The 12,676-nt window shown below is 39.9% G+C and overlaps 1 protein-coding gene across 18 annotated transcripts in view; it reads left to right on the top strand.

Annotated features, from left to right (window-relative positions):
* LOC115114090 (discs large homolog 1-like protein) overlaps window positions 1-12,676 on the top strand; it is a 281,300-nt gene that overhangs the window by 187,819 nt on the left and 80,805 nt on the right. The window lies entirely within an intron of this gene.

The following is a 12,676-nucleotide window of genomic DNA, read 5'->3' as shown; positions in this document are numbered from 1 at the left end:
AAGTAATTTTGTCACTAGATAGATTTTTATTAATGCATAATTCTCAATTCGGGCCTTTGCGCTTTAAACCCTCAAGGGATTTGGCAGAATTAGCACAGCACTTATCTCCAATATTTTTTGGTGTTGATAATGAAACCTATCACAAAGTCAGTATTACACTTGTTCATGTCTTCATTCTGTTTCGATGTACACTACATGACCGAAAGTATGTGGACACCTGCTCGTCGAAGCCCTCTCTTCTATTGGGTAACACTTTGTGACACCCAGCTTCATAACATGTTATGACACGGTCATAACCATGTCAGAGTATGTCATAACAGCTTGCATAACTTGTCATAAACTGTTTTAATATGGTCATAACACTGTCATGACCCATATATTTAGACCTGTTGTGACATATATTGTGTTGTTTTATGGCTGTTTATGACACCTTTGTCAAAAACCTACCACACAAGGGAAAACATTCCATTACAACAGCCTACGTGTCAACAGAATGTTTGTTTTATGTTTTATTTAACAAATGATCATTTCCCATTTTAGCCAATTCAATTGCGGTCATTCTGTCGCTGATTTTTCAGTCATTCTGTTGCTGATTTTGTAAAAGTGTATTTTCTACAAGTAACAACAACAAAAAACGGACAAAATTATTCATTTCAACAACAAAGGATTTAAGAAACAAACTTTCAAACGAAAAGGAAACTTCTTGACATGGAGCAAAGTCATTTGAATAAATGTGGGTTTTGACACTTCTGTAGGTTTCATAACCAGCCATAAAATAACACAATATACAGTGCATTCTGAAAGTATTCAGACCCCTTCTCTTTTTCCACATTTTGTTACCTTTCAGCCTTGTTCTAAAATGTATAAAAATATTTTATTCCTTATCAATCTACACACGTTTGCTAATTTATTAAAAATAAAATAAACATACCTTATTTTCATAAGTATTCATACCCTTGCTATGAAACTCAAAATTGAGCTCAGGTGCCTCCTGTTTCCATTGATCATTCTTGATATGTTTCTTCAACTTGATTGGAGTCCACCTGGGGTTAAATTCAATTGATTGGACATGATTTGTAAAAGCAGACACCTGTTGAGAGTGCATGTCAGCGCAAAAACCAAGCCTTGAGGTCGAAGGAATTGACCGTAGAGCTCTGAAACAGGATTGTGTTGGGGCACAGATCTGGGGAAGAGTACTAAAACATTTCTGCAGCATTGAAGAACACAGTGGCCTCCACCATTCTTAAATGGAAGAAGTTTGGAACCACCAACACTCTTCCTAGAGCTGGCTGCCCTGCCAAATGGAGAAATCGGGGGAGAAGGGCCTTGGTCAGGGAGGTGACCAAGAACCCGATGGTCACTCTGACAGAGCTCCAGAGTTGCTCTGTGGAGATGGGAGAAACGTCCAGAAGGACAACAATCTCTGCAGCAGTCCACCAATGAGGCCTTTATGGTTGAGTGGCCAGACGGAAGCCACTCCTCAGTGAAAGTCAATTGGCAGCCCGCTTGAAGTTTGCCGAAAGGCACCTAAAGGTCTCTGACCATGAGAAACCAGATTATTTGGTCTGATGCAACCATTATTGAACTCTTTGGCTTGAATGCCAGGCATCATGTCTGGGGGGAAACCTGGCACCATCCCTACGGTGAAGAATGGTGGTGGCAGCAGCATGCTGTGGGACTGTTTTTCAGCGGTAGGTACTGGGAGACAGGATCAAGGGAAAGATGAACTGAGTAAAGTACAGAAGGCCCAGACTACAACCCAATCGAACGTCTCTGGAGAGACCTGAAAATAGCTTTGCACATGTTCGAGAAGGCATTTCTGCCAAACACATCTTGATAAAAATAAAATGTTAATGTTCAAACTGCTCACCTGTGAAGTAGTGACCCGCGACATATGCCTAGTTTCCTGAAACAGGTCTCAAATGGTTTCATAGGTAGACAGAAGAGCAACAATGTTAGCATCTCAGTTCAGTTAAGGCTTTAGCTGTGCAAGAGGTTAAGAGCATGGTCTGGCCTCCTGACTTTGATGACATGACAAACTTGCTAGCAGGCGGTCATGAGAGAGATGACATACAGTGCCTTCAGAAAGTATTCGCACCCCTTGACCTTTTCCACATTTGTGTTACAACCTGAATTTAAAATTGGTTACATTTAGATTTTGTCACTGATCTACACACATTTCCCCATAAATTATTAGAAATGAATACAAAATAAAGCTGAAATGTCTTGAGTCAATAAGTAAGCCCCTTTGTTTTGTTTTGACAAGTCACAAGGAGTTGCATAGACTAACCCTGTATGCAATAATGGTGTTTAACATGATTTTTGAATGACTACCCCATCTCTGTACCCCACACATACAATTATCTGTAATGTCCCTCAGTAGAGCAGTGAATTTCAAGCACACATTCAATGACAAAAACCAGGGAGGTTTTCCAATGCCTCGCAAAGAAGGGCACCAGTTGATAAATGGGTAAAAAAAAGCAGACATTTGAATATCCCTTTAATCATTGGTGAAGTTACTATGGATGGTGTATCAATACACCCATTCACTACAGATACAGGCGCCCTTCCTAACTTAGTTGCTGGAGAGGAAGGAAACCACTCAGGGATTTCACCATAAGGCCAATGGTACCTTTAGACTAATTCGATTTTAATGGTTGTGATAGGAGAAAACTGAGCATCGATCAACAACATTGTAGTTACTCCACAATACTAACTTAATTCCACCAGACACTGGGAGATGAATTCACCCTTCAGCAGAACAATAACCTAAAGCACAAGGCCAAATCTACACTGGAGTTGCTTACCAAAAACACAGTGAATGTTCCTGAGTGGGCGAGTTACAGTTTTGACTTTAAATCTACTTGAAAATATATGGCAAGACCTGAAAATGGTTTTCTACCAATGATCAACAACCAATTTGACAGAGCTTGAAGATTTTTGAAAAGAATAATAGGCAAATGTTGCACAATCCGGGTGTGGACAAATCTTAGAGAATATATATTACTGTTACATTTCTGATGTAATAAAAAAAGTTTTACAAATATTTAGCCTGCCCCTAAACAGCTGTTTGTCATAGTAGGTGAAGACAGAGATGAGCTGTAAAAGTGTCTTCACATTAAATAAAATCAAATGTATTGGTCACGTACACTTATTTAGCAATGTTATTGCAAGTAGCGCAATTGTGCAGTGCAGTAGTATCTTAACAATTCAACACAAATACACACCAATCTAAAAGTAAAAGAATGGATTTAAGAAATATATAAATATTAGGACGAGCAATGTCAGTGGCATTGAATAAAATACAGTAGAATACAGTATATACATATGAAATGTGTAAAGCAGTGTGTAAACATTAGTAAAGTGACTAGTGTTCCATTTAATAAAGTGACCAGTGATTCCATGTCTATGTACATAGGGCTGCGGACTCTTAAGGTGCAAGGTTGAGTAACCAGGTGGTAGCCGGATAGTGATGGATATTTAACAGTCTGATGGCCTTGAGATAGAAGCTGTTTTTCAGTCTCTTGGTCCCAGCTTTGATACACCTGTACTGACCTCGCCTTCTGAATGATAACGGGGTGAACAGGCCGTGGCTCGGGTGGTTGATGTCCTTGATGTTTTTTGGCATTCCTGGCCACACAGTCATGGGTGATCAGGGAGTACAGTAGGGTTCTGAGCACGCACCCTTGTGGGGCCCTTGTGCTGAGGATCAGCGTAGTGGAAGTGTTGTAACCTACCTTCAGGACCCAGTCACCTTCCAGGACCCAGTTGCAAAGGGCAGGGTCAGTCTGGGAGCAAGACATCGGTGTCCACGACATGGCTTGTTTTCCCTTTGTAAACCGTGATTGTCTGTAGACCCTGCCACATACGTTGAATTGCCATTGATTTGCGACTACACTTTCTCTGTACTGAAGTTTTACCTGTTTGATTGCCTTACTGAGTGAATAACTACACTTTGCCGTGGTTAAATACGGTGGTTTACCCTTTCAGTTTTGCGTGAATGCTGCAACGATTTTTGGTTTGGATAGGTTTTAATAGTCACAGTGGGAACCATATCCCCTTTCCACTTCCAGATGATTTCAGTCACCGTGTCCGTTTATACGTTAGTGTTATTCTCAGAACATATGACCCGTTTCAGGAAACGAGGCATATGTCGCAGGTCACTACTTCACAGGAGAGCCGTTTGAACCTAAACTTTTCATTTTTATCAAAACGGTTTTTGGGGGCAGAAATGCCTTCTCGAACATGTGAACTTTCATGTGCCTTAATAACAAACTGGCTGAGATAATGAGTGGGCTGGACATACCGCGAGATGAGTTTGGATTGGTCTGCCATATAGCATGCCTCTGTCTTTGAGCTGGTCAGTATGGGAAGGTAATCCTGTCTAACGCAGCTTTTTTTTTTTATGTACCGCGTGGTAAAATTTTACAAAAGACTCCACTATGCAAGTATCCATTTCAATAGAAAGTCACTGCAACAGCTGTTTTAGAGAACTCTGATCTGTGTGCCAGAGTGCAGAATAACTGATGAATTTACGAATGCTCAACACCGTTTGAATATGATCGGTGTCAGTAAATGTCAGCAAAAAAGCATAATTCAGTTGTTGCCAGGAGCACAGTTAGTCACCAACGCTCTGGATAACATGAAAACAGCCTAACCAGCTCTTCTAGGGCAAGTAAAATGGTCAGTTTTGGTGGGGGCTAAAGTTTAAGATAATTCTTATGGCAATGCACACGGTTAGTGTGAACCAGAGTGACTTGACACAACAATGGGCCAAGCAACGGAAACGACACAGGACGTCTTATTTAATGAAAGGGGTTGCAGTCTGCCGTGAAGCATTCATCTAAGTATACGGGTAAGAGTCTAGCTACAGTTTCAGTTATTATTATACATTTTGAATTTTGTCAGCTTACTGTTAGCTAGCTAGCTGACATTAGATGGCTGGCTTGCTAACCACCCAGCTAACATTATGTTTATGATGTGTGTAGTAATGTTATCTCAAAATGCCATTTCGCATTGCTAGTTATAGCCTAATGTTAGCTAGCTAACTAGCTAATGTTGAACCTATTTGGTTAACTTTAGCTAGCTATGATAATCGGTTTGTATTCTATTCTAGTACTCTATGGATTAGGATTATGATTCATTGTTTAGCTAGCTACATGTCTAAACAAAAGACCCCAAGTTAAAGCTTACTGTTAGCTAACTATCTGACATTAGATGGCTGGCTCGCTAGCTAACATTACGTTTATGATCTGTGTGTAGTAATGTTTTTTCAGAATGCCATTTCGCATTGCTAGTTATATCCTAATGTTAGCTAGCAAACTAGCTAACATTGAACCTATTTGGTTAACTTTAGCTAGCTATGACAATCGGCTTCTATGGCTTGAACTCTATGGATTAAGATTATGGTTCATTGTTTAGCTAGGATGTCTAAACAAGACTCCAGGTGTGTTAGCCAGGTGTGTCTGATGGTGATTACGGCTATCTATGTATAATAATGCCAAAATATTTGTATCTGGAATTTGTCTTTCAGCATCAGTAGAACACGCTTGACTCTCCTCCACCAGTCACACAAGGAGAGTGGTCTAAGGCTTCCCATCAAAAAGAGAGCTAGCCCAAGCAAGCACAGGTTACACCTGAATCAGGACTTGCAGCGAGTGGTGAACTTCATCAAAAACTACGCAGAGGATAATGCAATAGTATTACCAGGATGCCACCCAGGACATGAACACTTTGGTGGAAAGCTGCTGCCATCCCATTGTGACAAAAGCAGCAGTTTTGCGTCTCCACAAGGAATCGATGACAACACTTGGTAGGTAAAGCATAAACACGTTTTGATTATTTAATTGACCAATGTGATTGGCACTACTTTTATTGATCTCATATTATTTCTGTATTTTCCAGAGGTACGTGTAGACGGGCTATGTGTTATCATTTTAACTTCCAGTTTCCAAGAGGATGTTTCAGGATGCAGTGCTGCTGCTCTGCACATTTGTAAGTAAGTGAAACTTACTTACATCTTACTTGAATCAACGTTTTACATTACATTTTCTTTTCATTAACTTACCTTGATGTTCTTTTGTTGTTTGCAGGTGCACTATCCTTCTGACCCTATGCAGCAAAGTCCCATCTATGTGTGGCTTGTTTGAGGTCTGCTGTGAAGGAATACCACAACAAGTCAACCACTTGATTGATGAAGGCATGTCATCAAGCAAAGGCAGCAGCGCAGTTATCAACTACATGCACCAGTTCTTCACCAACATAGGATTTGGGGAAACGTGTGGACCTGAATTGTGATAACTGCATATAACGGCATCATCTATCACTGATATTGTATCATATAACGGCCTCATCTATCACTGTATATTATTTTCTTTATATTGACACTATCTGTTTCTGATTTTGCTACTATGCAAGTAACCATTTGGCTGTGCCGTGTACACCTGTAGAGACCCATCCACGTAGCAATATGTGGATGAGATTTATTGCATTTCTTTCACATGACCCCTCAATTTAGACAGGTGTGTCTGGGTAAGCGTCATCTTATATTTTTATCTGGACACTTTCTGTTTACCTGGAATTGTTCCTTATTGTAGGCTTCTACTTTTACCAATTTGAGTCTTAATCTTACTACACTACTCAGTGTTTAGCACATGACCTCACATGTGAATCGTTAAACAGATGGGTGACGAAATGGTGCATGAATGTGTTTAGACAAAGGAGAGCTCTCCAGTAGGTACCAAAATATTCAAATGCCATTTTCTCAAAAGTGACTATTGAAGTTTATCAACTTTAAAAGCAAAACTACTTTCCCATTGTTCCTCAAATGCAGTGTATGATGCAGTGCCATCCAAAATTATTAATTCCCCCTTGGCTTTTTTCCTATTGTGTTGCATTACAACTGTAATTTACATAGATTTTTATTTGGATTTCGTATACTGGACGTACACAAAATAGTCAAATTTGGTGAAGTGAAATGAAGAAAAAAAAACGTATTTAAAAAAAAAATATATATAAAAAAAGGGAAAAGTGGTCAGACTATAAATGTGCTGCAGATGACAGTCCCCCCAGTTCTCTCTTTGCTGAAGTGCACGTTTCAGTGCCCAACAGGTCGTAGATCAGATTTTTTCAGATGTCCAGTAGGAATAGGAGAACAATGATTTTGAGGAGGAGGTATCTGTGAACATGAGGACAGGAAGCCAGCCATCATCCTGGACTACAACCACAACAAAGGAGGTGTGGACAACCTGAACAAAGTGATTGGAACTTACAGCTGCAGGAGCATGACTGCCAGCTGGCCCCTGGTCATCTTCCATAACATCATTGATGTGTCCTCTTACAATGTCTTCGTGATATAGAACAAGATCAACGCTACCTGGATGCCTGACCAGCGAATCAAGAGGAGGATGTTCCTGGAGCAGCTGGGAAAGGTACTTGTAACAACACACATTCAAAGAAGGGAGCGCCTCCCCTTCACAGCAGCCTCTGCAGCTCTTGTGAAAGCTGTTCAGGTGGCTGAATCTTTTCCTGATCCACCTGAGGCTGCAGCTGGGTCAGGCAAGAGGAGGAGATGCCAATTATGTCCCCCAAAGAAGGACTGTAAACAAATACTATGTGCTTGTACATGTGAGAAATGCGCGCACACATACTGTCCTAATCTGCTAATTAGAGTTGATTGATTTATGGTCGTCACGTTTTGTTTTGTATCTTATCTTATTTTATTCTTATTTGTTGATGTTTACACACCTTATTGATATGGGGAATGGTTAAACAAATGGGAGAAGACTAGCATTTAGTAGTTGAATTCCTTATTGTACTGTATATAAGAATATATCACTATCTTGCCAAAAAAAGTTGAAGACTGTTATTGTTTCCCTTCATTAAAATGCATTCAAAACTACTTCTGCATAGTTCTGCTACTTTCTTAGGCTATACAAGTGTTGCCTCTTGCTAAAAAATATATGTTTACATCTATGCAGTACCTTTAATAATAATATGTATCACAAATCCGACTGTGATTTGGAGTCCCATAGGGAGGCGCACAATTGGCCCAGCGTTTCTCTCCCTCTAAAAACAGAAATAAATGTTTTGGCCTTTATTCAGATTACAATCGCTCAGTTTTTTGTTTTTTTGGAAATAAAAATATATCCAAAATATCATTATATATTATCAAGTTGATGACACCTACATAAAGCTGAGTGACTCACTCATTCATGGCTTTGGATCAAAATAAATAAGTACCAACATTCTTTCTGATAGTCTTTAATAAAGAAATGTTTTGGTTATCCTGACCTGTAATGGGGCCTCCCCAGTGGCGCAGCTATCTAAATGCAAAATTCCAGAAAATGATGTCATGGCTTAGAAGTTTCTGATAGGCTAATTGACATCATTTGAGTCAATTGGAGGTGTACCAGTGGATGTATCTCAAGGCCTACTTTGAAACTCAGTACCTCTTTGCTTGACATCATGGGAAAATCAAAAGAAATCAGCCAAGACCTCATAAAAAAATTGTAGACCTCCACAAGTCTGGTTCATCCTTGGGAGCAATTTCCAAACGTCTGAAGATAGCACATTCATCTGTACAAACAATAGTACGCAAGTATAAACACCATGGGACCACACAGCCGTCATCCCGCTCAGGAAGGAGACTCGTTCTGTCTCCTAGAGATTAATGTACGTTGGTGCGATAAGTGCAAATCAATCCCAGAACAACAGCAAAGGACCTTGTAAAGATTTTGGAGGAAACAGGTACAAAAGTATCTATGTCCACAGTAAAACGAGTCCTATATCAACAAAAACTGACATGCCACTCATCAAGGAAGAAGCCACTGCTCCAAAACCTCCATACAAAAGCCAGACTACGGTTTGCAACTGCACATGGGGACAAAGATCGTACTTTTTGGAGAAATGTCCTTTGTGTCATGCCCTGGTCTAAGTATGTTGTGTTTTCTTCATGTATTGGGTCAGGCCAGGGTGTGGCATAGAGTTTTTGTATTGTGGTGTGTTTTGTCTTGGGATTTTGGTGTGTATGTATAGTGGGATTGTAGCTTAGTGGGGTGTTCTAGGAGAGTCTATGGCTGTCTGAAGTGGTTCTCAATCAGAGGCAGGTGTTTACCGTTGTCTCTGATTGGGAACCATATTTAGGCAGCCATATTCTTTGGTTGTATTGTGGGTGATTGTCCTTAGTGTCTTGATGTCCTGAGTCTGTGTTAGTTTGCACCAGTTTAGGCTGTTTCGGTTTTCATTACGTTTATTGTTTTGTTGAGTTTATATTTTGATTCGTGTTACGTTGTTTTATTAAACATGGATCGAAATCTACACGCTGCAGTTTGGTCCGACTCTCCTTCTCCATTAGAAAACCGTTACACTTTGGTCTGATGAAACAAAAATAGAACTGTTTGGCCATAATGACCATTGTTCTGTTTGGAGGAAAAAGGGGGAGGCTTGCAAGCTGAAGAACACCATCCCAACCATGAAGCTCGGGGGTGGCAGCATCATGTTGTGGGGGTGCTTTGCTGCAGTAGGTACTGGTGCACTTCACAAAATAAATGGCATCGTGAGGTAGGAAAATGATGTGGATATATTGAAGCAACATCTCCAGACGTCAGTCAGGAAGTTAAAGCTTGGTCGCAAATGGGTCTTCCAAATGGACAATGACCCCAAGCATACTTCCAAAGTTGTGGCAAATGGCTGAAGGACAACAAAGTCAAGGTATTGGAGTGGCCATCACAAAGCCCTGACATCAATCCCATAGAAAATGTGTGGGCAGAACTGAAAAGACGTGTGCGGGCAAGGAGGCCTACAAACCTGACTCAGTTACACCAGCTCTGTTAGGAGGAATGGGCCAAAATTCACCCAACTTTTGTGGGACGCTTGTGGAAGGCTACCCGAAAGGCAATGCTACCAAATACTAATTGAGAGTATGTAAACTTCTGACACACTGGGAATGTGATGAAATTAATAAAAGCAGAAATAAATAATTATCTCGTGTTATTCTGACATTTCACATTCTTAAAATAAAGTGGTGATCCTAACTGACCTAAAACAGGGAATTTTTACTAGGATTACGTTTAAAGGGACAAAGGTGTATGTAAACTTCCTACTTCAGCTGTACTATGTTCTTACAAAAAAAAAAATCTAAATTCTCTATTACAGCCACTATTGAAGGATATCTAATGCTTCTCAAAAATGTCCTCTGGTGGTCAAACTAGCACTAACTAGCATTAACGGTACCAGTGGTTTGCACTTAAATAACGTGCCATATAATTCTGCCTTACCACGGAAGCTGTCCTGCAGTACTCTGCAGGACGAACCACTGTACTACAGGCAATGTGTTGATAGAACTTCGGTAATGTTTCCTCAAATTTGCTTTGTTGAAATCCTCAGCTACAAAATGTCCAGTGTAGTTCCTTAAGGGCCGTTGTGGTATCAGCTTGAGTTGGAATATACACGGCTGTGACTTTAACCGAAGATAATTATCTTGGGAGGTAACACGGTTGGCATTCTAGGTCGTGTGAACAAAACTACTTGAGTTCCTGTACGTTATCACAATCACACCATGAGTAGTTAATCATGAAACATGCACCTCTGCCTTCTTACTGGAGAGTTCTTTATTCCTGTCTGCGTAATGTATTGAGAACCCAGCTGGCTGTATGGACAGGGACAGTATATCCGGAGAGAGCCATGATTCCGTGAAACAGAGTATGTTACAGTGCCTTATGTCTCTGGAAGGAGATCCTCGCTCTGAGCTCGTCTACTTTATTGTCCAGGGACTGAACCTTGGCGAGTAATATACTCTGAAGCAGTGGATGGTGTTTGCCTCCTCAGTCGGACTAGAAGTCCTCTGAATACCTATTCTCCGCCGGTGGGGTCTTGGCGCAGCCTCTGTGATAAGTTAAATTGCCCGGGGGGGGGGGGGGGGGGCGGGTACGAACAAAGGATCCAATTCGGGAAAGTCTTATTTCTGGTCGTAATGCTGGTGAGTTACCGCCGCTCTGATATCCAGCAGTTTTTTCCGGCTGTATGTAATAACACAAGAAAAAACATTCTGGGCTAATAATTTAAGAAATAACACACAAAAAACGAAATACTGCAAAGTTGCTTAGGAGCTAGAAGCAGAGCTGCCAAGTCTGTCGGCGCCATTTTGCAGCACATTCCAGTTCAGAGAATTGAAGCTCTGTGCATATTGTCAGTATAAAGTGCAGTTTGCCAGTACTACAGAGACATTGACTATGGTAGTACCGGTTTCAAGCATAGCTGCTTTTTAGGCATTGGGATGCTTGGAGATTAAACTATGAAAAATCAAGTGTCCTAGCAATGAGAATTTGAGAGCAAAAAGCTAATATTTATTTTTTAAATTGTAGTGGTAAAAAACCTTTGATTATTCATAATTGTTTGTTTATTTTATGTGTGGTATTTTTTTATACATTTTTTATCCATTTTTGATATGGAACCTTGTATTGTACTGTGAAACTGCTTGAGGTGTTAATTCCATTTGTCAACCACCTTTTTAGCTTGTCCTTTAATCCATGATGCCTTTGTTTTATGGTCTTTGATAACATTTGATCTATTTTGTTGAAATTATCGTTTTTTAATTTGTTTTAAGTGTGTTCAATTTAATATTGGAACTTTAATTGATTGTATGAATATAGATTCCATTAACTTTATAATTATTATTTGTTTTTTTATGTATGAACTAGGTTATATGCCTGTTGAGCTAATCTGGGGTGTGATATGAAGAAAATAGACAAGGTGTTAGAGGCATGTGTACAGATCCTTGACCTTCCGGAGCCGACTGGTCAAGCTTTGTTTTTAATTCTGACTTCTCTGTACTGAGCTTCTACTTCTGATCATTAAAGATATTCTGACTTGCAAGTACACACTCAGAAACAGGCCATTTTACCAGTGGTGGAAAAAGTACTCATTAGTCATACTTGAGTAAAAGGAAAGATACCTTAATAGAAAATGACTCAAGTAAAAGTGAGTCACCCAGTAAATACTGCTTGAGTAAAAGTCTAAAAGTATTTGGTTTTAAATATACTTAAGTATCAAAAGTAAATGGAATTGCTAAAAATGTACTTCAGAACCGAAAGTAAACGTATAAATTATTTCAAATTCCTTATATTAAACCAGACTGCCCAATTATTTTTATTTTTATTGATGATAGCCAGGGCCACACCAACACTCAGACATAATTTACAAACAAAGCATTTGTGTTTAGTGAGTCTGCCAGATCAGAGGCATTAGGGATGAGCAGGGACGTTCTCTTGAGAAGTGTGTGAATTGGACAATTTTCTTGTCAAAATGTAACGAATACTTTTATGTGTCAGGGATAATAAATGGAGTAAAATGTAGATTATTTTCTTTAGGAATGTAGTGAATTACAAGTTGCCAAAAATAAAAATAGTGAAGTACAGATACCCCAAAACCTACTTTAAAGTATTTTTACTTACTTACTTTACACCACTGCATTTTACACAGTGTTACAGTTGGTTGTTTTCAGGCACTTGCACACACTGTCCCCTTCCCAGATGTCGGCTCTGGGTTGCATTACCGAATGACCCCCTCAAGGTCTTGCCTCACACAATCACATCAGTAACAGTAGCCTCAATGCACAGAGAGACAGAGGTGAGTGAGAGATGCCGAGACAGGAGCCTCATTCACCCACTGCATTCGG

This window comes from Oncorhynchus nerka, linkage group LG9b, assembly GCF_034236695.1.
Source record: "Oncorhynchus nerka isolate Pitt River linkage group LG9b, Oner_Uvic_2.0, whole genome shotgun sequence".
NCBI lineage: Eukaryota > Metazoa > Chordata > Actinopteri > Salmoniformes > Salmonidae > Oncorhynchus > Oncorhynchus nerka.
Note: the sequence above shows the minus strand (reverse complement) of the source record. Positions and strands in the feature narration are given on the sequence as shown.